The 24230-nt window shown below is 44.1% G+C and overlaps 1 protein-coding gene across 1 annotated transcript in view; it reads right to left on the bottom strand.

Moving 5' to 3' along the window:
* The window catches only part of GPR39 (G protein-coupled receptor 39), a 126744-nt gene that overhangs the window by 47662 nt on the left and 54852 nt on the right, over positions 1 to 24230 (bottom strand). The gene's annotated exons all lie outside the window — the stretch shown is intronic.

Here is a 24230-nt window from a genome sequence, read left to right as displayed (position 1 = left end):
CCCATTCCTCTCTCATACATAGGAAACTCCGTGCAGCCCAGACATATGCCCCTATCTGTGTCTGCAATCCATGAATGGGAACCTGTCTTGTGGAGTCAAGTGGCTTAGGCACCCAAGTAGTTTTTTAAAGGGATGAATCAGGTGCCTGCCCCATTCCACACAAAGTGGCTGGCAGAGGAAGTGGTGATGGTCATAACTTTTAGCCCAGTGGTTAGAACATTTGCCTAGGATATGGGACACCCAGATTCATCTCCCCACCTGCTACACCAGAGAAAGGATTTGAACAGGGGTCTGCCACCTCTTAAGAGAGGGCTCCAACCACTAAGCTATGGGAGATTCTGGTGGGGGGCTCCCTCAGTAGGTCCTGTTGAGCTGTGCCGCTGTGGATACATAACGAAAGAGCGACTGGAGCAAGGGGACTGGACAACTGGTCTCCCACCTCTCTGGCAGGTGCCCTGAACACCAGGCTACATCCTTACATTTCCTCTGGCCCAATAGTTGTTCCACGGTGAGTAAATATTTAAATAGTCATTTGGTTGGAGGGGCCAGGGTGGGGGAGGAAGGCAGAGAGAGAGAGAGAGATATTCTGTAGCACCACCACCAGTAGCCGGATTTGAATAGGGACCAATCCAGTAGGCCAGCTCACAGGCCACCTGACCCTTGCATGCAACATTGGCTGATGCATACCCATCCTCCCCTGGTTCGTGAATTGCTCTGGGGCTTAGGCAGGAGATAGGCATCATCTGGATGCCTAGGAGGAGGCAACAGTGCACATACCCTAGGGTCTAAAATTTAGGTGCCTAGGGGACTTTTACAGAGGAAACTTAGGTGACAAGTGAGTTTAAGCACCTGCAGGGTTAGGCGACAGCCAAGTGGGCATTTCAGGGATTGCAATGGTGCCACACATGGGGACTTAGGAAGTTAACTCACTTTGTGGATCCCACCCTCAGTCTCTGGTGGGAAAAGCAACCACTGGAGAGAGCACCTATCACTTATGAACTGTGCGGCAGTCCAAGAGCCTGGTCTAGAAATTCATTCTCAGCCTCCGCTTACTTTTCTCAGTCTCCGATACTCAACATTTAGTCTGTAGCAGCGAGTGCCACCATGCAGTCTCAATGAAAGACAAAGGACAATATCTTATATCCATTCAACTCCGTTTTTCCCCTGCCCCCATGATCATAAATGGTTTGGGGTCTGCACCAACATTTAAGCCCTAAAGCAGCTATCCTTGCTGCAGAAAGACAAAAAGAAGAGTGATTTAGCTAGCGCCCATTATGCCCTTAAGATTTCAGGCTTCTCACATCCATAATACACCTGTCACTTAATCACCACTGGCTCAGGGAGCACCATCATCAAGTCTGCTGCCAGACCCATGCGTTCTGCAAAGCAAAGCACCCAACTGCCTTCCGGCCAGCAGGCCATCTGCATTAAGCTGGTTTAATCATTTTTTAGTAATTTATCACAGCTGTATAAGTAAAAAAAAAAATGGAGTTTGCACAATGCAGGCTTTCACTGGCCTTTGGGAAACTTCATGTGAACAAAATGAAATCCTCTCTCACCGGGGAAACCCAGCCACCATTCAGTCCCATTGCCTGGGGATTTTCTGCCCAGCAACAGGGCAGTGAATATTTCTTTGAATTCCTACTCGAGCCATCCTATGAATTGGGGCATTGTGACTCTCACTGTAGGAAGGGTTCTCAGAGCCACAGAATTAAAAAAACAAACACCCATGATCAGTATCCCGTCAATATGAAGGCACAGACTTGAGAGCATGTTGTTGGTTCACGTACTTTGCTCCACCCATCGAACAGATTAGGCCTCTTAGATATTTGCCTATTGAATTTACACAGAATTGTAGCAGCTGAATATTACACAAAACATGAATGCTGCATGGCTACCTTGTCCTCTCCCCATTTGTCTGCCTCCTACTATCATAATAAAAAGTTCCTTCCCAATTTTATTTGTGTTGAGAGCCCAGCATGGCATCACGGAGTCCTGATTTGGCCTTCTGGGGCTACCAAGGGTATGTCTACAATGCAGTAAAAAAAACACGACACCAAGTCTCAGAGTCCAGGTCAGCTGACTGAGGCTCAGAGGACTTTGGCTGGAGACTGAGGGTATAAAATTGCAGTATAGACCTTAGAGCCAGGGCCCCACCCTGAACCCGACACTGCTATTAGATAACCCAGAGCCCACGCCAGCTGACTTGGGCCAGCCCCGGCCATACCATGGGTCTTTTATCGCAGTGTAGACATACCCTAAAAAACAAATAAGTGATAATCTTATCCTGACTGGGACTAACCAGATATGAAGCATATTTATGCTGCTTTCTGGAAGGTCAATGTTACATTAGTTAATACTATAGCAACAAGATTATCTGAATGAACAAGGCACTCTCTCAATTCTCATGTACCTCAGGATATTTGGTGTGTTTTTTTAAAGCCTGAGCTCCTGGAAGCATGTGAGTAGGTAAGAATCTCAGCTTCCCTTCCATAAGGGGAGAAAGTTTCTAGCCCTCGTGGTTGTGGGGAAAATCTTGAGAACATGAATTGAATGAACAGTAAAGTGTCAGAAACCAGGAGGCCAATAAAACCCCCAAATTATTATTATTATTTTTAAATCTCATGATTTTGGGGGCCCTGACTCATGATTTTTGAGCATTCAGGTGGCAATATTAACAAGGTAAGACCACAACACACTTTTCCATCAGTCAAAGCCACCCCCACCAGTACCTTTTTCCCCTAAAGCTGACTTCGCCAGCTGCACCACATGCCAGAACACTTTCAAATCCCCTGTCTCTCTCTAATTGCACCTACCTACAATCCAAATTGTGGGGAAGGGGAAATCCAATACAACGTAAGAGACTGTTTTTGGAGATCATCATCCACCCCGGAGCATTTTCTTGCATCAGAATTCCTTTGCTGGATCCTTTTACAATGCCAGTTCACTATCATCAAGCAGTGACCGTGAGGCTTCAAAGAGCACAAAGTAGATATTAAAGAATTGAGGGCCCACTACCAGCATTGCCAACCCAAATCACAAATCATGAGTTGGGCTCCAAAAAAAGTGATGAGATTGGCTTAAAAATCATGGGATTTAAGAGAAAAAGATGCATTTTGAGGGGTTTTTTGCCTCTTGCATTCAAAGCTTTTCACGTACACTGGGATAAAAATTCCATTTTTTCTTCACAGCCAGGAAAACTAGAAATATTTTGCCCTAGTCCTCCTGACGATGGATAAAACAGAAAATGAAACCACATAAATAAAAATAGATAAAGTACTTGGAGATCATCAGATGGAGGGCAGTTTACGCAAGTGCAAAGTACTGTACTAACATTGATGAATTAAACCTCTACAGACTTAACCACATGATTAGCGTGTTTTCTTCAGTTCAGATGTGGGAACAGATAAAAGTTAAGTGACTTGCCCAATGTCACCTGAGTGAAGGGTGAGGAGTCAGGAATACCACACAGATATCCTGACTCCCAGCCCTCTCCTCTAGCCACTAGACCCAGCTTCCTTCCTGTATGCTAACTTAAGTCATTCAAAATACAGAATCTCGTGCTCAAGATACAGAAACAAACAGATCACATTCAGTCTTGTGAAACATATCATTAATGTGAACCTGCACCTTGTTAAAACACATTTCATTTCTGCAGACAACACTTTCAAAGTTCTGTTTTATTTATGTATTCAACGTTTCCCTCTCCTCCCTCCCTCCCTCCACTCCACTCAATATGCTTTTTCATTTAATATGCCCTTTTGATTGAAACACCTTGAAAATAAAATAGTATTGAGGCCAAGTGTGCACAGATCAGATTCTGTCCTCTTTTACATTAATGGAACTTCGTTTACTGCTGTTGCTTTATTTAAATTGAATGAAGGAAGAATCTGGCTCAGTGTTTGCATAGTGTCCGGCTACACTGCAACTATTCACCCACAGCTGGCCCGTGCCAGCTGACTCAGGCTTGCAGGGCTTGAGCTAAGGGGCTGTTTAATTGTGGTGTAGATGTTCGGGCTGGGACCCTGTAAGGTGGGAGCATCACAGAGCTCAGGCTGCATCCTAAACCCAAACGCCTACCCCGCAGTTAAACAGCTCCTTAGCCCGAGCCCCACAAGTGAGAGTCAGCTGGCATGTGCCAGCTGGGGGGTTTTAATTGCAGTGTAGACAAACCTATAGTGACCACTAGGAAGTCTCAGTTTCATTAGGTTTATAACGGATTTAATTTCCTGAGTGCTCTCGACTTGGAAAGAACAGGTTGTTTATGTGCTTTTTAGATTTTCAAATGGCCAAGAGAGAATCAGACCTTGTTTTCCATTATCTGACTATTGTTGTGCACTCTAAAAGATGATGAATGAAGGAGAAAGGAGTAGCTTTTTACCAGATATTGGTTTTCTCTAAGCATCTGATATCCACCAGTCCAGAATGTCGGTCTTTTCCTCTTTTCACTGTATCAGTGGCAGATGCCAATCGTGTTCAATTAGTCTCTCAGAATTCCTTTTACAAAGCTCACATTCTCAGGTATAAAACTAGAGTGTTTCTTTAGCAGTCAACTGCTTTTTCCATTGAAACTGTCAATCAATCAATAAGAAAGGAGGGACCTTAGACTGATGGGTCTACATGTTCAAAGGAAAAGAGAAAAACAATTTATAAGTAAGAAATTGCTTTCTCTACTGCTTCAAGCATCTACCACTATGGGAAGTGGGAAATAGCAATTATTAGCTTCTTGTCATTTTGTGGGGAAGGGTATGCTAGCCAGCATACCCGCTACGTGTAATGTGCTGCCTTTAATCATACAGCTGTCTTGAATATTCTTCCAACACCCCCCAACATTACAAAATGTGTCTAGAAACAAAAGATTAAAAAGGGTGTGTGTGGGGGGGTGCGTGTGAGTGACGTGTTAGTACAAGTCCTCTTGGAGACTAACTCACTTTAGCCTTAAGGTTTGGGGTTTTTTTAAGCATGTTAAAATAAAAGGGTACCTAGCACTAAACTGGCCTCATTGACATCTGCCTAAGACCTGACATGCTGTTTGAAAAATGACTTAAAAATTGGTATCTCTCTGTCCTCATAGTACTTCAAAGAGCTAATCGATGATAAACAGAACACACTGAAAACCAAGCTAAATATCCCAAATGGAACAGATTGCAGGCTTCCTAAAAAAAAAGATTCAGTGAAATCTAAAAGGGTTCTCTCCTTTTTCCTAGTTCTTATTCAGAAAGTCCAAAAATTGTAACTCTCACATGTCCTTATACAAAAGGATGAGGACAATAAAACTTAAGAAATTCAACTTTGCTTTGAAGCAATTGGGCAATAAAAGTACAGAGATAAAATAGGAAGAAAACTGACCCTCAGTACTGCACAGATCTACAAAACCTTTAGCATCTCGTCAGTTTCCCACTTTTCTAATCCCTTAACCTTTATATTCAGAAACAGCAGAGCAAGACCCAGGTCAAATAAGACCAATCAAGACAAAAGATAATACGCAGTTTAGAATCACTCTTCTCCTCCTCCAGATAGCGATAGTTTAGGAGCCCGGCAGCGGACTTAACAAAAACCCTGACTACAGTCTCACTACCAGATACTGCAACAAAAGAGACTGACTGAACAGCTTTATGGGTTCTGGGTTCAAGAAGTCAACTTTGCACCCTGGGAAATATTGGCTAAACTCTACTTGGACTGACCAAAGCATGTATTGCTGACCTCTGAGGAGCATGGTGACAAACGGTCTGTACAACTCTATACCTAGATAGCAGAGCCACCTGCTGGCACAAAGAATTCCTTAATACCCTCAACTCTCTTTCTTGCGTCTGTTGGTTACTTATATTATTAGTTATACAGCTCCATAAAACGTACCTGGCACAAGGAGTCCTATTTTGCCCAGCTCTGCAGACTATGTTTCCTTTTCTTCCTCTTTCCTGCATTTAAGCTTCTCCTCCATTTATCTGTCAGGAAAACTTAAATCACCCCATGACAGGGCACTATTAGCAAAACCTCCGGTTACTGAGGGCTCCTACACTGCAATTAGGCAGTAGGGTTGGCAACTTTCTAACTGCACAAAACTGAACACACTTGCCTCGTCGTCATCCTCCCCCCCCAGCTCACTTCATCCCCCCTTCCTCCGTTGCTCGTTCGCCCCCAACTTCACTCATTTCAACAGGCTGGGGCAGGGGATTGGGGTGCAGGAGGGGGTGAGGTCTACAGCTGGGGGTGTGGGCTTTGGGGTGGGGGCAGAAATGAGTGGTTCAGGGTGTGGGGGGGGGGCTCTGAGCTGGAGCAGGGTGTTGGAGTGCAAGACGGAGTGAGGGCTCCAGCTGGGGGTGCAGGCTTCGGGGTGGGGCCAGGTATGAGAGATTTGGGGTGCCAGAGGGGGCTCTGGGCTGGGGCCAAGGGATTTGGGGTACAGGAGGGGGCTCAGAGCTGGGGCAGGGGATTGAGATGCAGGCTCTGGCTGAGGGTGTGGGCTCTGGAGTGTGTCCAGGGATGAGGGGTTTGGGTGCAGGCTCTGGCTGGGGGTGTGGGCTTTGGGGTGGGGCCAGGGCTGAAGGGGCTTGTGGTGCAAGAGGGGGCTCAGAGCTGGGGATTGGGGTACAAGCTCTAGCTGGGGTAAGGGGCTTGCGGTATGAGAGGGGGCTTGGACTGCATGCTCCAGCCAGGTGGCGTTTACCTCATGCGGTTCCCACAAGTGGCCAGCATGTCCAACTCCTAGGCACGGGGCAGTCAGGTGGTTCTGCGCACTGCCCGTGCCCGCAGGTGCTGCCCCCGCAGCTGCAGCCAATGGGAGCTGTGGAGCCAGCGCTCAGGGCAGGGCAGCACATGGAGCCCCTGTGCATAGGAGACAGACATGCTGGCTGCTTCTGGGAGCCACACGGAGCCAGGGCAGGCAGGGAACCTGCCTTAGCCCCACCAGGCTGCCAACCAGATTTTTAGCAGCCCACCCGAGTCACTTTTCAACCAAAAACCAGACACCTGGCAACCCTATTAGACAGCCACGTCTGGCCTGTGCCAGTTGACTTGGGCTCATGGCGTTGGGCTAAGGGGATGTTTATTTGCAGTGTAGATGGTTGTGGTTGGGCTGGAACTCGAGCTCTAGGACTCTGTGACGCGGGAGGGTCCCAGAGCTCAGGCTGCAGCCAAAGCCCAGAACAAATATGCTGCAATTAAACAGCTGCTTAACTCAAGCCCAGTGAGCCCATGTCAGCCGACATGGGCCAACTGTGGGTTTTTAATTGCCGTGCAAACATACCCTCGGGTTGTTGCAGCGCTGGGGAAAGTGCAGGGTTAACTGAAGTCAATCAATTTATCAGCCTCTGCTGAGGACTACTGTCAGGGACTCTAACCCCGACAGCGAAGTTCGTTGTCTGACCAGAGAGAGACAGGCAACACCAGCAAGGTCCGATCAAAAGCTCTTTATTGACAAGTGCACGCGTCAATAGAGAGCAGCCCGTGTCCAGAGAGAACCAGCCCCCCTTTACAGCTTAGTGTTAGCCTATATAGACAGTTTTATTACGTCATACATCATTCACTTGAGCAACCCACCCCCCTTTTGTCTAACAACTTGAAACTAGACACTTTTAATATACACACATGCCTAGACTTTATGTCTACAACTACAGATTATTTAATAACATCTTAACAAGCACCAAAAGTTAGGAATACAGGGGAGTTTTAAACAAACCTATAACTCAACCAGGGAGTTAGAATCTGAACTGTGGGATGCTAAAGTTTCTTATCAGTTCTTCAAACACTGTTCTTAACACTGCACTGCTGATACTATGCCAGGAATGCAACTCCTGGTTTATCTCACTTTTTCCAGGGCTTTGTGAGACAATGCTGCTTCTCAGTATTTTCCCACTCTGGGATTACCCAGAAACCTCCGTTAACCTGACTTCAGTCAGGTTGGTATACCTGTTTTGTCTGCTGTATCTTCATTCAGGCCTAACACTACTGACACAGGTGGCAATTGCTGGGCTAATGAGACAATTGGGAGAATGCAAGTGGGGGGAACAGGAAGCAGGGGAGAAGCTCAGAAAGCGAGTCTGGGCTGAGGATAGAAGGCTGCATGGAAGTCATCTGCTGCTGTAAGCCTGCAACGCATTCCATTATACTTTGCATACACTTCTAAAATAGTGGATTCTTCATATACTTGTTCCCTTAATAAAAAAAAAAAAAGACAGTGGTATTTCAGAGATTTATAATTGGGCAAACACAGCACTGATCTGATCGCTAAAAAAGCAACACAACAGTCAGTGGCAGAGTCCGTTTGTCCACCATTTTGAGACACGACTCAGGGTGTCTCAATGGGATCAGAGCCCAAGAGAATCTTACATTGTGAATTGTTCTCCCGGCCAAAGCTGTCTTGTGATGAAGATTCTCCTTAGCATTGGACACTTTTATGCTCTTTAGATCTTTCATTTTCTAAGCTAGAAAGAACATTCGCTGGATTTAAAATAAAGCATGTGTAAGCTGGTCTTGTCTGTGCTAATCAGGTATCACTCACTACAGTTTTATTGACATCAGATATATCATGCTGCCACGCAGCTAGCTAGATCTGTCTGCAGAGGTCTTCTACTTGGAATGATCATCTTTCTCTTCCTGAGGTTAGCTGTTGCCTCTGAATACTAAATAACCTAATTATAGAATTCTCTTTACTTTTGAATAAAGTAATGTACAGCCCTTGCTTTCTGTTTTGCCCTCCACTTCACTGAAACCTCTTGTATCATTTGCAGATGGGAGAATCTTAGCATCTAATTCATACCCTGATTTTTAGAATATTCTTGTTTTATGGGCAACAAATGTCACTTTTAACGTATTTTGTTTCAGAGGCTCAATTCCAGCATTAATTTCATGTGCCCCCCTCCTTCAAGCTATGCAGATTCTCCATTCAGTCAGCTTGCACTTTGCAATGCAAGGAAGGTGGGTTAAGCACCAGAACTGCAGCTGGGGAAAACCCTTAGACATGTCCATATTGCGATCATTAAGACAGAGATAAATATTTTCATGAATCAGTGTTGTTTCTAGGTATTTAGGAGACCGTTCTAAACATCTCCAGATTAAAGCCTACAAGTCATCCATTTTCACAACAGCAGAAGTTGTTAAACTGGGTCTGGACTTAAATCAGAATGTTGGCCTTATCATACGAAAGCTGAAATGCTCTTCTGAAGAGTTTAAAGCTGTTGAAGAATCCACATTAGCAGCAATTCCACATGTAGATTTTAATACTAGATACACATTAAAAAACACAGTTGAAAGCTGGCTCCTTTTCTTACATTATTACCAGAGCCACCTCTAGGGGAAGACAATCAAGTCATCAGCAAAGCACTTAAGTTACATACATAGCATTGCACATTGGAATAATGGAACTACTCTCATACTTAATTGTACATGCTTATGTGTTTGGGAGATTGCAGCAAGGGTGAGGAACCTTGCACAGTCACTAGCTTTGCTACCCCTAGCACAAACGAGATACTTGATTATTTTGTGCTCCATTCTCTTCAAGGCTTGGTCTACTAAGTTCTTCAATATATGTCTGTAGTTTCAGCAACTCATGCTCAGATTCCACCTCCCAACTAGGTTCTGAAACCAGAACAGAAAGTATTTTACAGGCTGACCTAGGGTTGCCAGGTGTCCAGTTTTCGACTGGAATGTCTGATCGAAAAGGGACCCTGGCAGCTCCGGTCAGCACATGACTGGGGCTCCCTGCCTGCCGTGGCTCTGCGCACCTCCCAGAAGCAACGGCATGTCCCCCCGCTGGCTCCTACACGTAGGGGCCGCCAGGGGGCTTTGCATGGCTTCCCCCACCCCAAGCACAAGCTCTGCAGCTCCTACTGGCTGGGAACCACAGCCAATGGGAGCTGCAGGGGTGGTGCCTGTGGACTGGGCAACGTGCAGAGCCACTTGGCCGCAGTTCCATGTAGGAGCTGGAGGGGGGCTATGCTGCTGCTTCCGGGAGCTGCCTGAGGTAAGCTTTGCCCAGAGCCTGCTCTCCTGCACTCCTCCCGGGGACCAACCCCCTGCCCAGGGGCGGCTCTAGGAATTGCGCAGCCCGAAGCAGGGCGGCACGCTCTGGCGGTCGCCGGTCCCGCGGCTCCTGTGGACCTCCTGCAGACGTGCCTGCGGAGGGTCCGCTGGTCCCACAGCTCCGGGGGACCTCCCGCAGGCGTGCCTGCGGATGCTCCACCGAAGCCGCGGGACCAGCGGACCCTCCGCAGGCATGCCTGCGGGAGGTCCACTGGAGCCGCCTGCCGCCCTCCCGCAGCACGCCGCCCCAACCACGCGCTTGGCGCGCTGGGGTCTGGAGCCGGCCCTGCCCCTGCCCCAGCCCTCATCCCCCTCCTGCCCTCCAAACCCCTTGGTCCCAGCCCAGAGCACCCTCCTGCACCCCAAACTCCTCATCCTCAGCTCCACACCAGAGCCCACACCCCTAGCCAGAACCTTCATGCTCCAGCACCCCAACCTGCTGCCCCAGCCCACTCCCGCACCCTGGCCCCACCGCAGAACCCACACCCAGAGCCCATACTCCCTTCCACACCCCAACCCCCTGCCTCAGCCTGGAGCCCACTCCCATATTCTGAACCCCTTGGCTCCACCCCCTATCTCAGAGCCCCCTCCTGCACACCAAACCCTTCATCCCTAGCCCCACCCCAGAGCCCACACCCCCAGTCAGAACCCTCACCCCCTCCCGCACCCCAACCCCCCTCCCCCAGCCCAGTGAAAATGAGAGAGTGAGTGAGGGTGGAGGGATGGAATGAGCGGGCACAGGGCCTTGGAGAAGGGGAGGGGTGGAGGGTGTTTGGTTTTGTGCACGTAGAAAGTTGGCAACCCTAGGCTGGCCCTGCCCTATATCTACACAAAGCCCCCCATCCATACGTTTAAGATCATAGTCCAAACATTTAGTTTCATGTATCTGCATCTGAAATCCAAATCTCAACCCCACAGTGCTTATTTCGGACCTTCAAGACAGGCAGCTTCAGTTTTCATACTTCCAAATCAGCACCTTTCACAAAGTACTACATTAAATTAAAAAAAAAAAAAAAAAAAAGCGTTTGCCACAGACAAAAACCCTAATGTGCTAGCATTTTTTTTTAATACCCCTAATTGGCCTAAAATGCCTTTGATGGCTCAACAAAAACAATTGCAGCTCTTGCTAGATCTACATTGTCAGCACTATTGTCCAAATGAACCCATTGATATAAATGCTCGGATTTGGGGGGTTGTTTTTTGTTTTGTTTTTTTGTTTTTTCATTTTTAAATCCTAACTCCCTCCATCAAGCAATTAAAGCCTTTGTAAATGTGAAAAGTTAATTTAGAAATTATAAAATTAAGGCTAATGGACTCAATTATAATAAATGTATGGGTCAGTGCCTGTGGCAATTTCTCTACCCCTTCTTTATTTCAAGGATCAACATAATAATGAGCTCCATTTCACGTTACTATTAGCAATGTAAATCCTGAGTTTATATTTCCTGCTTCTTTATGAACTGCTATTGGGAGGAGAGGCTGTTCCCTTCATCCAGTGGGAGTGATACATTTCTGTTTCAAGTTTCACACCAAAATAGGTTCCTTTACATGTTCCATAACACAAGGTGTCCCTTACCTAAAACACCCCACCCTGTTAGCAGTTGGTGTTTTGGCTGAGAAACGATTAAGTGCATTCTCCTCACAGTGAGGCAGGTGGTTCATTATCCCATCCACGTATGACACACATGGGAGTGACATACACAAAATAATCTAGAGAGTCTTAAGGGAGGAATCCACAGTTGAAAAAACAGCCATTCTTCCCCTAAAAATATACACTCTGGTGGTCTTCATGGAAAAAGGACAAGGAGGAGGAAGAGAGATTGGATTACCCATCCCCCCCAGACCCAGCCAAGTAGCTTTCCATACATTATAGAATCATAGAACTGGAAGGGACCTTGAGAGGTCATCTGATCCAGTCCCCTGCACTCGTGGCAGGACTAATTATCTAGACCAGTGCTTCTCAAAGTCGGGCCGCCACTTGTTCAGGGAAAGCCCCTGGCGGGCTGGGCCAGTTTGTTTACTTGCCACGTCCACAAGTTTGGCCGATCGCGGCTCCCACTGGCCATGGTTTGTTGCTCCAGGCCAATGGGGGCTGCAGGAAGCGGCACAGGCCAAGGGATATGCTGGCCGCCCTTCCCGCAGCCCCCATTCGCCTGGAGCGGCGAACCGTGGCCAGTGGGAGCCGCGATTGGCCGAACCTGCGGACGTGGCAGATAAACAAACTGGCCCGGCCCTCCAGGGGCTTTCCCTGAACAAGCAGCGGACCAGCTTTGAGAACCACTGATCTAGACCATACCTGACAGGTGTTTGTCCAACCTGCTCTTAAAAATCTTCAATGATGGAGATTCCACAACCTCCCTAGGCAATTTATTCCAGTGCTTAACCACCCTGACAGGAATTTTTTCCTAATGTCCAACCTAAACCTCCCTGGCTGCAATTTAAGCCCATTGCTTCTTGTCCTATCCTCAGAGGTTAAGAAAAACAAATTTTTCTTCCTCCTTGTAAAAACCTTTTACATTCTTGAAAAAAAAAACTGTTATTATGTCTGCTCTCAGTCATCTCTTTTCTAGACTAAACAAACCCAATTTTTTCAATCTTCCCTCATAGATCATGTTTTCTAGACCTTCAATTATTTTTGTTGCTCTTCTCTGAACTCTTCTCCAATTTATCCACATCCGTCCTGAAATGTGGTGCCCAGAACTGGACACAATACTCCAGTTGAGGCCTAATCAGAGCGAGTAAAGCGAAAGAATTACTTCTTGTGAATATCTAGGGAAATCAAAAACAGTGGGTTAAATACTGCTCCATTGAAGCCAATGGCATGTACTTCAATGAAGCCCAATTTTACCCACTATTTCAAGCCTTATAACAGAGTCTGTGTTCCCTAGGGAATTTAGAGAGCTACCAATGTCTGACCACTGAGCGTAGTACAAGCAGTGCAGCATGTTTTAGATAGAAAGATCTTCTGTCCCCAACTGCCCCCTTGGCATTGCTCAATATGGGAATTCCAGCACCCAATTCCCCACCCCATCCCTTGATTAGACAAAGACAAAGCCATCCAGTGGGCCAGCTGCAGGACCACTCTTGGGCTGACCCCTAGTAGGGCAGAGTCTCTCTCTTTTGGGAAGTGATGAAATATTTTAATTGATATCCAACACGATGCACTTTGGCCTGGTTTGAATGTATTTCACATTTGTTCACTCTTACACCATCTCTTTGATCAAATCAGCAACAGTTTGAATAGTAGCAATCACACCAGCTTCTTAAATGATAGCTATTAAGTCACCTTGAATAGACGTCTGTCAACTAGCCAGTCCCTGTGCGGAAGCATTATTTAAATGTTTATCTAGTTCCTCACCCTTCCAATCCATGTGTAACCCACCTTTTCTTTTTCTTATTTCACTGGGTTCAGCCAAAAACACTTAAATTACACAGGCACTTCCTTAAGATACAGTCAGATGACTCAATTATCTCTGTATGCAAAAGGCTCACCCCATCAACTACAGAGATATCAGTGTCAGCAGCAATATCAGCAAACTAGTCTGTTGTGTCCTCAATAAGAGTACTACAATAGCTGACCGACTGTAATATAATCCAACTACATGAAATTAATCACATTTTACCCTGGAAAGAACATAAAAGCAGCCATACTGGGTCAGACCAAAGGTCCATCTAGCCACATATCCTGTCTTCCGACAGTGGCCAATGCCAGGTGCCCCAGAGGGAATGAACAGAACAGGTAATCATCAAGAGATCCATTCCCTGTCGCTCATTCCCAGCTTCTGGCAAACAGAGGCTAGGGACACCATCCCTGCCTATCCTGGCTAATAGCCATTGATGGACCTATCCTCCATGAATGTACCTAGTTTTTTTTAAAAATCCTGTTATAGTCTTAGCCTTCACAACATCCTCTAACAAAGAATTCCACAAGTTGACTGTGCACTGTGTAAAGAAATACTTCCTTTTGTTTGTTTGTTTTAAACCTGCTGCCTACTAATTTCATTTGGTGACCTCTAAGGAGTAAATAGCACTTCCTTATTTACTTTCTCCATACCAGTCATGATTTTATAGACCTCTATCATATTCCCCCTTAGTTGTCTCTTTTCCAAGCTGAAGAGTCCCAGTCTTATTAATCTCTCCTCATACGGAAGCTGTTCCATACCCTTAATCATTTTTGTTGCCCTTTTCTGAACCTTTTCCAATTCCAGTATATCTTTTTTGAGATGGGGCAACCACATCTGCATGCAGTTTTCAAGATGTGAGCGTACCATGGATTTATATAGAGGCAATGTCTTATTATCTATCCCTTTCTTCATGATTCCCGACATTCTGTTAACTTTTTTTGACTGGGATTTATGTTGGGATTATGTTTTCCAATGTGCATTACTTTGCATTTATCAACACTGAATATTATCTGCCATTTTGTTGCCCAGTCACCCAGTTTTGAGATCCTTTTGTAGCTCTTCGCAGTCTGCCTGGGACTCTGAGTAGTTTTGTATCATCTGCAAATTTTGCCACCTTATTGTTTACCCCTTTTTCCAGATCATTTATGAATATGTTGAATAGGACTGGTCCCAATACAGACCCCTGGGGGACAACACTATTTAACTCTCTCCATTCTGAAAACTGACCATTTATCCCTACCCTTTGTTTCCTATCTCTTAACCAGTTACCAATCCATGAGAGGATGTTGTTGGGGGGGGGGGGGGGAAAGGAGGGTAAATACGAAATATTTGCCTGGTTCATATTAGAGAATTTGACTCAGTCACCACCCTGGAATCAAACTTAAGTTGCTACAGGTGAAATTGGTATAAAGAAACATAGAAAATGGATATTATTAAATGCTTGTGCCAACCATTCAAATATAGGACCAAAACTCAACACTGGGAGAGCATCCTTTCAGTAAGAAAAGAGTACAAAAGGGGTGTAACCTCAGACTGATGCTGGGATCCCAGACTACCAGTGAACAACTCAGACAAGATACCTACATATATGCTGATAGTCTGGGCATAAGACAATACGTCCTATGCAAGAGGGACTCCAAAGAAACTGATACCTGCTAGAAATCTAGTGCTATAAAGATTAGCCTAGAGCCAAATTAAAAATGATCTCTCAGAAAGGCAAAACCCAGCACAGATTAACACTGTAGTATGGTAATATGGAAACTGAGCACACAAACATCCTTGGGTTCACGAGATGACAACCTGGGTGCTTCAGGATAGCTATTAAAGCACTACAAGAAAAAGCTAAGAATCTTCTACACCATATAAAGCCACTAGGATAGATTCACCCATCTAGCTCAAAGTAGTGAAGCGTGCAAGATTAAGTGAGACTCTCACCAAAGAGACAGAATCAATGACCACAGCGTAAAAGTAGAATGTGGGAGATAAAAAGCAAGGTCTAATCCAGAGAGAAGTGACTGTGTAACCAATATGATCTAGAAGAGAAGGCAAGATGGAGATAGAGATGCACTTCCTACTCCAAAAGTGTCCAAAAATCTATGAAAGGCCAAGAAATATTTTCCCAAATTATAAGGAATGAGAAAACGCCCCCCCCCTTTTCTTTTTGATTAAAAGAGAGTGAGGAAAAACTATGCCTAATCCTATGAGCAAGGTCAGATATGGGGTCATACTATTTAGTAGCCACCAATGGGTTCAGGAATGGAAGACAATGATGTACAGACATACTGGGTAAAACTTCACACACTCTAAAACCCCATCCTGGGTAGCCTGTCCCTACCTCTGACAAAGAGCTGAAGTATTTGTCGTGTCTACACTTTGGCAACATCTATACAGTTTCACATGTCAAACTATCATTAAACTCAAACTCTTAACCCCTTTCATCCCCAGCTATCCAGTCTTTTCTGCAGCACAAGAATGTACAAGAATCCCCAAGTAGCTTAATTTGTCCAGGTCAAGATTGATGGTCATTGGCTGGCAGATTTGAAATTAATTTTAAACAGGCCAAACTTTTCATTATGAAGCTTGCTTAGCCTTAAGAGTACCCAGCACAACAGTACAAATAGCAGAGCTTTCCTCCCCATGTCTACATATTCTTTAGACTATAGTACAGACGTTGCCAGATAAAAGAGACTCTGCTGTAGCTTTTGAAAAGGAAGGAAGCATGTACAATTCTTAATAAGGCTCTTCAGGTCTAGGTTGAGTACGTATCTGTCATGCCAAAAAACCTGCATGTAGCCATGTCAGTCCCAGGATATTAGAGAGACAAGGTGGGTGAGGTAATATCTTTCATTGGACCAGCTTCTGTTGGTGAGAGAGAGACAAGCTTTCAAGCTTACACACAACTCTGTCTCTCTCACCCACACAAGCTGGTCCAGTAAAAGATATTACCTCACTCACCTTGTCTCAAAGAACCCTCAGACAATTTTTGTTTCTCCTTCTCCTTCTGCAAAACTCAAATACTCCAATACTTTATATAATCATCGCAGCTAAACACCTTCACAAGATAACTCATGAGCGCAGACTCCCAGGACATTCTGCTCTTCTATGAGGCATCACAACGGGGACAAGAAACCAAGCAGCTGCTGCTGCACAGCTTCCTTTTTTATTGTTCAACTGTAAACATATATTTAGTATTGAAACAACATTTTTTGGAATCCTTCAAGCTTCATGATCAAGAAACCACCCCTGGAACCTGCCAGAAAGCATTCAGGGCACCCACCCAGAAGCATGTATCATTAACTTCTATTTAAAATAATGCCTAGCGCTCAAATGTGAATGCGATGGGGGTAGGGGTTTAACATTTATAGTATGGAACGTAAGTGACATACAACATAGCATATACATACTAATTGTAAATCATAGCAAAACAAACTATTCCTATCTTTTCAACTGTACCAATTGCTTAGTTATTCCTGTACAGATATATCATGGGTCTGTTATCCAGGGGAAAATCAAGGTTAAGATGATTAAGTGTAAGTAATTTAGTTAATGATGATTAATGTGCAATGGAGAGGGACTTCGGATACATTTGCATAGAAGCAGGGTATGCTAACGGAGTAATACACCCTGCATTAATAAAACTATAGAACTTAAAAGAGTTCTAGAGATATGGGTCTTGCATGCTATATTGATACAACAGAATCTAGTGTAAAAGGCTAAATTTAATAGAGATCACATCACTAGCCATTCAAATGCAGCAAGCTGCAGGGCAAAACAGTGCAACAGTTTCACAGTGCACAGAAGCTTAGGGATGACAAGTGAAGAATTCTATATCCAATTGATACTGCAGCAGGAACATATGGAGTTCGCATACATTGAAGTCAAACAAAGGCATGCATATAGCATACAAAAAAATTCAACGTGGTCCTCCAAGAAATGCCATGTGTGTTGGAGGGTTTTATTTGCTTTCTTCCCCTCACTCTCCTTATTTCCCCTCCCTCAGCTCTAAAAATAAAAGACTCTAATAAGCAGTTTTGGTAAGCCCAAGCATTGAAAAAAAAATCATGATTTAGGCCCATATCATGATTAGGTTAAAAAAAATCCATTAGATTAAAAATAAATTTGGGTTCTTTTCCTTCTGAGCCATTAGGGTGCTCTTATGTCATGTTTTCTAGCATTCTGCTACATTCATGAGTGCTAGAAACATACTTTTTAAAAATGAAAGCAGAGAGTCTTACTTAATCACATGCATCCAAGAGCTGGGTCTTTAAGAATCATGAGAGTCTGGTTAGAATACTGAGCATTGGCAACACTAGGTAAATTGAGTACAAAATCATACTGACAGAATGTTAAAGTTGCACAATTCAAGTTCAAAAGACAGAACAAACAAACAAAAGAAATCCAGAAGTTAAGGTTTCTGGAGCAACTTGGCCATGCTGCAGCTATTCCGTATTTTCTGATACTTGGTAAAGGAAACCTTCATGCATTAAGAAGATTGGTATTTTATAAGGATACTGAAGTAGAAAATAGTATATATAAATATCATGACATGCAGCTGAATTGCCATAATGTTGTGTTAGGAATCTAAGAGCCATAATTCTAAAAATTAAGTATTTGATTTCTCAATCTTAACATTGCATTAAATACTAGTCTTGCATTATTTAAGATTCCCTGCTGTATTTTGGTTTCATGTGTTTGTTTAAAAGAAATAAAGGAAAAAATGCTGTTTCATACTTAAGATTCATCTGTGTATGATGAAAGTACTTTAGCAGAGCAATCTTAACTGAAAGAAAGGCTCCTCAGCCAATGCATCCTTAAATCCCCTATGCTGATCTAGGTTAAAAGCACTGGGAAAAAAATTCTAGCATGCATGCAAGAAAATGCTGACTTTCTAAACATTCAGAACTTAAAACACTGAACCTATTTTTTCCAAACTTGGAACTCCCCAGTGAGGACTATAAACAAGCTAATTTGACATTGCTAGCTTCAGCCAGCTTTGAGTTATGTGTGTGCAAATTTTGACTCTGAAGATATGAGAGAAGTGTATTTTCCCCATGCTTGCATAAATCAAAAAACAGCTGAACCAATTTTGTTTAAATTAGAGAGACAGACACAGACCGACCGACCAGCCAGGCATGGGGAACTACAGCCCACAAAGAATGAGAAATACTTCAAATTAGAACGGAAACCCTCTCTCAGCCTTAACCAGAGTCTCCACTACCAGTGAATATTATCCATATACACTATTTTAACATGGTCTTGATTTAGGAATTAATCTAAGACTCAAAGTCAATGTAAAAGGTTCCCAATGACTCCAATGGGAATTGAAGTGGTGCCTTAAACTGATGGGGCATGGTTTTTTGGTTTTTTTTCATAGATAATTAGGGTTGGAAGGGACCTCAGGAGATCATCTAGTCCAACCCTTTGCTCAAAGCAGGACCAATCCCCAAATAGCCCCCTCAAGGATTGAACTCACAACCCTGGGTTTAGCAGGCCAATTCTCAAGCCACTGAGCTATCCCTCCCCCCGCCAAAAAATGTGATAACCACTACACTACAGACATTCTGCAGCAATTAGCTGGAATACAGAAGGAAATGGGAACACCTTCTCGTTCTATTTATTTCTTTTTCTCCTTTATGCTCTCCTCCTACTTCCCCTATGTTCTTCCAATCTTGCGTCCTTTCCTTCTAGACCTCTTCATCTTCATCAATTCCTCCCTCCTTTCTTCTCTCTCCCCATCCCCAATTCCCTTCCTACTTGCCTAGCACTCAGCTCTCAGCCTTCTGTTCTCCTAGCAACCAGGAAATGGCTAGGAGGAAAAATTAACCAACAAAAGATGAGGCAGAGAAAAAGCAACTGGAAAGGGTTTTAAGCAGAAGCCCCTCCCACCCCCGTGTATTTATTTATTTATTTATTTAAGTCTGGGCTGAACAAAATGTTGAAAATAGACAACAAGGCATTTTGGGCAAGGGCCCAAATAAGCTTAGCTGGTATAGAGCAGTTGACCCCCGGGCAGTGAAGGGAAAACTTGACAGTGCCAACACACTCTCTCTTTTCCCAACTCCTACTTACTGGAGGAGCTCTCCATGAGAGTCTGCAAGACCAGTTCATTACCCTCCTCCTAACCTTACCGGTGCTTCCAAGTCACATGACAATGGGTATGCTGATGGTATTCTGTGACCATTGTTCAGGACACTTATACATCGCCTTATTTTTATAACCTGGCACCCCTGCTGCTGTTTGTCCTATCCACCTGTAGTGTCTCACCTTATATAGAGATCATAATTTGTGGAGCAAGGATGTGTACGTGTCCAGTGTGTAGCACAAGAGTCTAGATGGCCCAGCCCCAATAGCAATACAAACAACAGATGACCTAGTAGGTTTTTCAGGATCTCTAATTAATATGGTTATGTCTAGACATGTATTTCTTAGTATTTGTTTTGCAGATGAACTTGCAAATTAATTCAAAATGTCTAAGAAGCTACAATATCTGGCTAGATTTCAAGCACTAAAAAGCCCAACTAATTTTATTAAAACTTAAGTGAAAGGAAAACTAACCAAATGACAATTAAAAATAGTCTACCATCAAAAGCCAATTTTCATAATGAGGATCATAATCCTAGTTTTTATATAATTTTCTGCAGGGCTGTGTAATTTACAAGTTACACAAAGCAACAGAGAGATTAAAGAACTCAGCATACCTCAACAGTAATAATTTATTATATCCATGGTAGCATTTAGGATGCTGAAGAAGGGATGCATGCAGGGAACAGTAAGTGGCATTTCCAATATATTTCCTTTGAGAAGTCCCAGGTAAAGATTATAAAACCTTCCCAGCCTATGATATTTCTTTGCCACCTCTAAATTTGTTTCACAAGAACCTTGCTCCTTTTGTACACTGCTGCCCCCTTCTGTTTGAAGGGATTTCTAACCTTCAAAGATTCTAGAAATAAACTTCAGTCCCTCTCATTCTAAATTATATCCCACCCAGCCTCAGTTATAGTCCATGCTATCTTAGGAGAGGAGCTGACTAAGTATCCCTTGGAGTACATGTATTTTATCATCCTTTCTAACAACTCTCAAGCTAGTAAACACACCAAAATGCGGCATACTGAAAACAGCTATATAAATAAAACAAAGTCATGGCCATTAAGTGAAAGCATAAAAAATATGCACCAGAGGCCCAATTTAATAACCTACTCCTACCACAGACCACTAAATCTTCAGAGAAAGCTGCTCTCAAAAAATGAAGCATCTGCCAAAACACTAGCACGCTATGGACTTTTGCAGTTCACAAAACTATCCCTCTTGCATGCATATTACCTGCACGCACAGCTCGGCTTTAAAGATGCTAAACAAATCTATGAGTCAACTAGAAATAGTCATGCTCTCATCGCAAATATTAATACAGTATTTTCTGATACTGGAAAGGCGAGTAAAAGGCATTCACTCAGTCTTATACAATTTCTATGGGATGGCAACTCTTGATTAATACTTCACACACAGTAAACAGCAAACATAAATAATAAAGCGACACAGACAGCAAACAAAACCACAAACAAACAAGTGACAACACTGAAAATACAAAGGGAAGTAAAACATCAAGTGGTTGGTTACGGGTATTTTAAATGAGGGTTTAGGACCCGCACTATGCAAGTGCAACAGAGCCCTGTACAAACAGGCAATTCTCCTTGTTTCATATTGTGTCACCAACTCAAAAAGTCAGAGTAGCTTCATTAAGTTTTTACAAGCCCCTTACGTAAACGGAGCACGTCAACAGATGGCTTCGGAGCTTGCAGACACATCCTTTCCTGTTTCAAAAGAGCTTGCAAATAGGGTCTTCATACTACAAAATGCCTAGCACCAAAGCCAGTGCTTGGTACATGAGAGTCAATGGGAGTACTCTGAGGAGCCAGAACTATACCAGATGGCAAAGATCTGGCCTTAATGGTTTCCAATAGGAATCCAGACGAGTGATTTCCATTAATTTTAGAATTTGTTCTAACCAAAGACCCAAAAAATAAAGGGATTTGGGGATGAAGAGGCACAAACTCACCAACCAAAAATCTACACAGGGAAGCCATTGAGTTTTGTACAGCCCTACTTAGGAATCATCTTTTAGTTCCTTTAAATAGAATTTCTGGTTCTTGTTGCCACAAGACTGTACAAGACACTGCTGGAACCACTAGGAATGGATGTGCTATACTCAATACATTTTAAAGGCCAGAAGGGACCAGTGTGATCATCCACTTTGATATCCTGCAGAAATACAGACCATAAGGTTTCCCTGTATTGATCCCTGCTTCAGGTTAATAGCGGTACTTGAGCGAGGGCATCTCTTTCAGAAAAACAGCCAATTTTAAAAAGTTTCCAGTGGTGGAGAATCTACCACAACCCTTGGTAAATTGTTCCAATGGTTAATTAACCTCAATGTTTGGCTTATTTCAAGTCTAAAATGTGCGTAGTTTCAGCTTCCAGCCACTGGTTCCTGCTTTATACATGCAGTACATTCTCACACAAGTATCAGGTTGAATATATATATGCCATTTTATTCTTCCATTATTATGTTTTGCCAGGAGTAATTTGCATAGGAACCTGTGCAACAAATGGTCGTTAGGCTGCTCCTTATCGTCTTAGGTGACAAAAGTCAGGTTTTTTCCTATCTATGCCACTTTAAAGAACTCTCCATTACAATACACACACACATTCAATATTTAATAACATTGCCACTTAATCAAAACGCGATTTGCTTTTACAGCAATATTTTCTCTAAAATTTAGCAAGTTTTGGGGAAGTCTAATAAAACAGAAGTCTATACGCCACTCTCCCTTACAACATGTGTGTTATTAGACAGGCGTGGAAAATTGCATTTAAACATGGTGTGAGCTGACAATCAGACAGCTCTCTGCAGACATTTTTCTACCTTGAGAGCACAGCAAAACTTCGATGATGGCTTAATGCACAGTGGGTAGTAAAATAATGTGCAGCTGCATTATGTTGACTACACAAACTAGACCTAAACATGTAATGGTAAGGTTTCCCTGGGGCTTTTTTAAAAGCTAGTTTGTCCTGTTCCGCTGTGCATTCCTGTGCTGGGGTGTGTACCCCAGCCACTGGCTCAGAATCGGTAAATGTGGGCAGGACAGGCCAATTAACATACCAGGCCACACCTGGAGGAAAAGCCAGGCTAGCCCAGTTGGACTGGAGCCGGTAAGTTAGTGTAAAGTCTGTGGCAGAAAGGTGCTGCCAAAATAGAGGACAAGGTGCTAGCCCAAATTTATGGAAGGATCAGTGACGTGGTTCATATTTAGATTGTTAACTGGCTACTGTGGTTTGAAAATAATAATTTATATTTAATGACTAGACAAAGCTGGGTTATGTAACACACGCAAGGTTAAAGAGCCCGTTGAGCACCTCATATGGGGATGCAGGGAGTGCTCTTTGGAAAAAACAGACTTTTATGAAGAAATTAGACTCTCTACGGTGAGAGAATACACAAAGGGAGGGTTAGTGCCTTACAATTCCACTCCGCCCTAAGCCAAGTTTGACTAAATGTTTGGAGTCTAGGGACAGAACAAAGTTATCAGAGGTCTGCAAGTCAGTCATGCTATTTGACGTTTGCATTACATTAGCCTGAGTGACTGAACATTAGTCATAGCACTTCAAATAAAAGTGGACGATCTTCCCTGAATGTAACATACCGGTAGTAACAAGAAGAATTGCCAATTTTGAGTCAAGCCTATGTTCCTTCTCTCTTACTCAGCTACCTGTACACACCTCTCTAGTCACCTTCCAACTCCCCTTCCCATCAGTCTTGCATTCAGGGCTTCCTGCTCTGACTTTATAAACAAATCAGATTCAATCATGCAAGGGGTTGGGGTTGGTTCGTATCCCAGGGCAGTTTTTCACTGGTTGTGGTCCCTTCCTAATACACTTTAGCCCAAGTCATACTGTCACCGTAAGCTTCTTAAAATCAGTTCTCGTCAGTGATTAGGCATTTTCCATGCATCCAGTGGATCAAGGCCCAGCAGGTGTAATGCCAACAAACTCCAGTCAGCAGCAGCTGAGCTCAAACCTGGGACCTCTGAAGCGTAATGGAGGATCCTCTACTGCATGAGCTAAAATGCACGTCTCTTAGCCAAGGCCGTAGCAGGTTCATCGATTGCTAGCTAGTCTAGCTGTCATACCAAGCAGGCCTGCCTTACACAAGCACAACGCCCTGTGGGAGAGGACTCCAAAATGTATTCCACTCTAGAGAGCACTTTCTATTTCCCCCAGCTTGTCCCTTTAGTCTCTCTGCCCCTTTGGCAACACGTTAGAGCAGTGGTGGGCCCGCACGTGGCCCATCAGGGTAATCTGCCAGCGGGCCACAAAAGAGTTTGTTTACATTGACCGTCTGCAGGCATGGCTGCCCGCAGCTCCCAGTGGCCGTGGTTCTCTGTTCCCGGCCAATGGGAGCTGCGGAAAGTGGTGCAGCCACTGGCAGCTGCAGGCGGCCATGCCTGCAGACAGTCAGTGTAAACCAACTGTCTCACGGCCTGCCAGCGGATTACCCTAACGGGCCACATGCGGCCTGCAGGTTGCCCACCACTGCATTAGAGAGACAGCCTCAAGTTTCTTGGGTAGGTGTCCTCCCACTTCCCCAGAGTACCCTGAGATCTTTTCCATGTTACTTTGATCTACTCCTCCAGTCTCACCCATGAGAGGGTTTACCCAGCAGCACTCTCAAGGAGATGACGACAATTTTCTGAACTGGCCATTGCATGTCCAAAATCAATTCAGCGTCGCATTTCTTGCTTTGAACAAACA

Source organism: Mauremys mutica, chromosome 10 (genome assembly GCF_020497125.1).
Source record: "Mauremys mutica isolate MM-2020 ecotype Southern chromosome 10, ASM2049712v1, whole genome shotgun sequence".
Taxonomy (NCBI): Eukaryota; Metazoa; Chordata; order Testudines; family Geoemydidae; genus Mauremys; species Mauremys mutica.
This window is presented reverse-complemented; position numbering and strand designations above follow the sequence as displayed.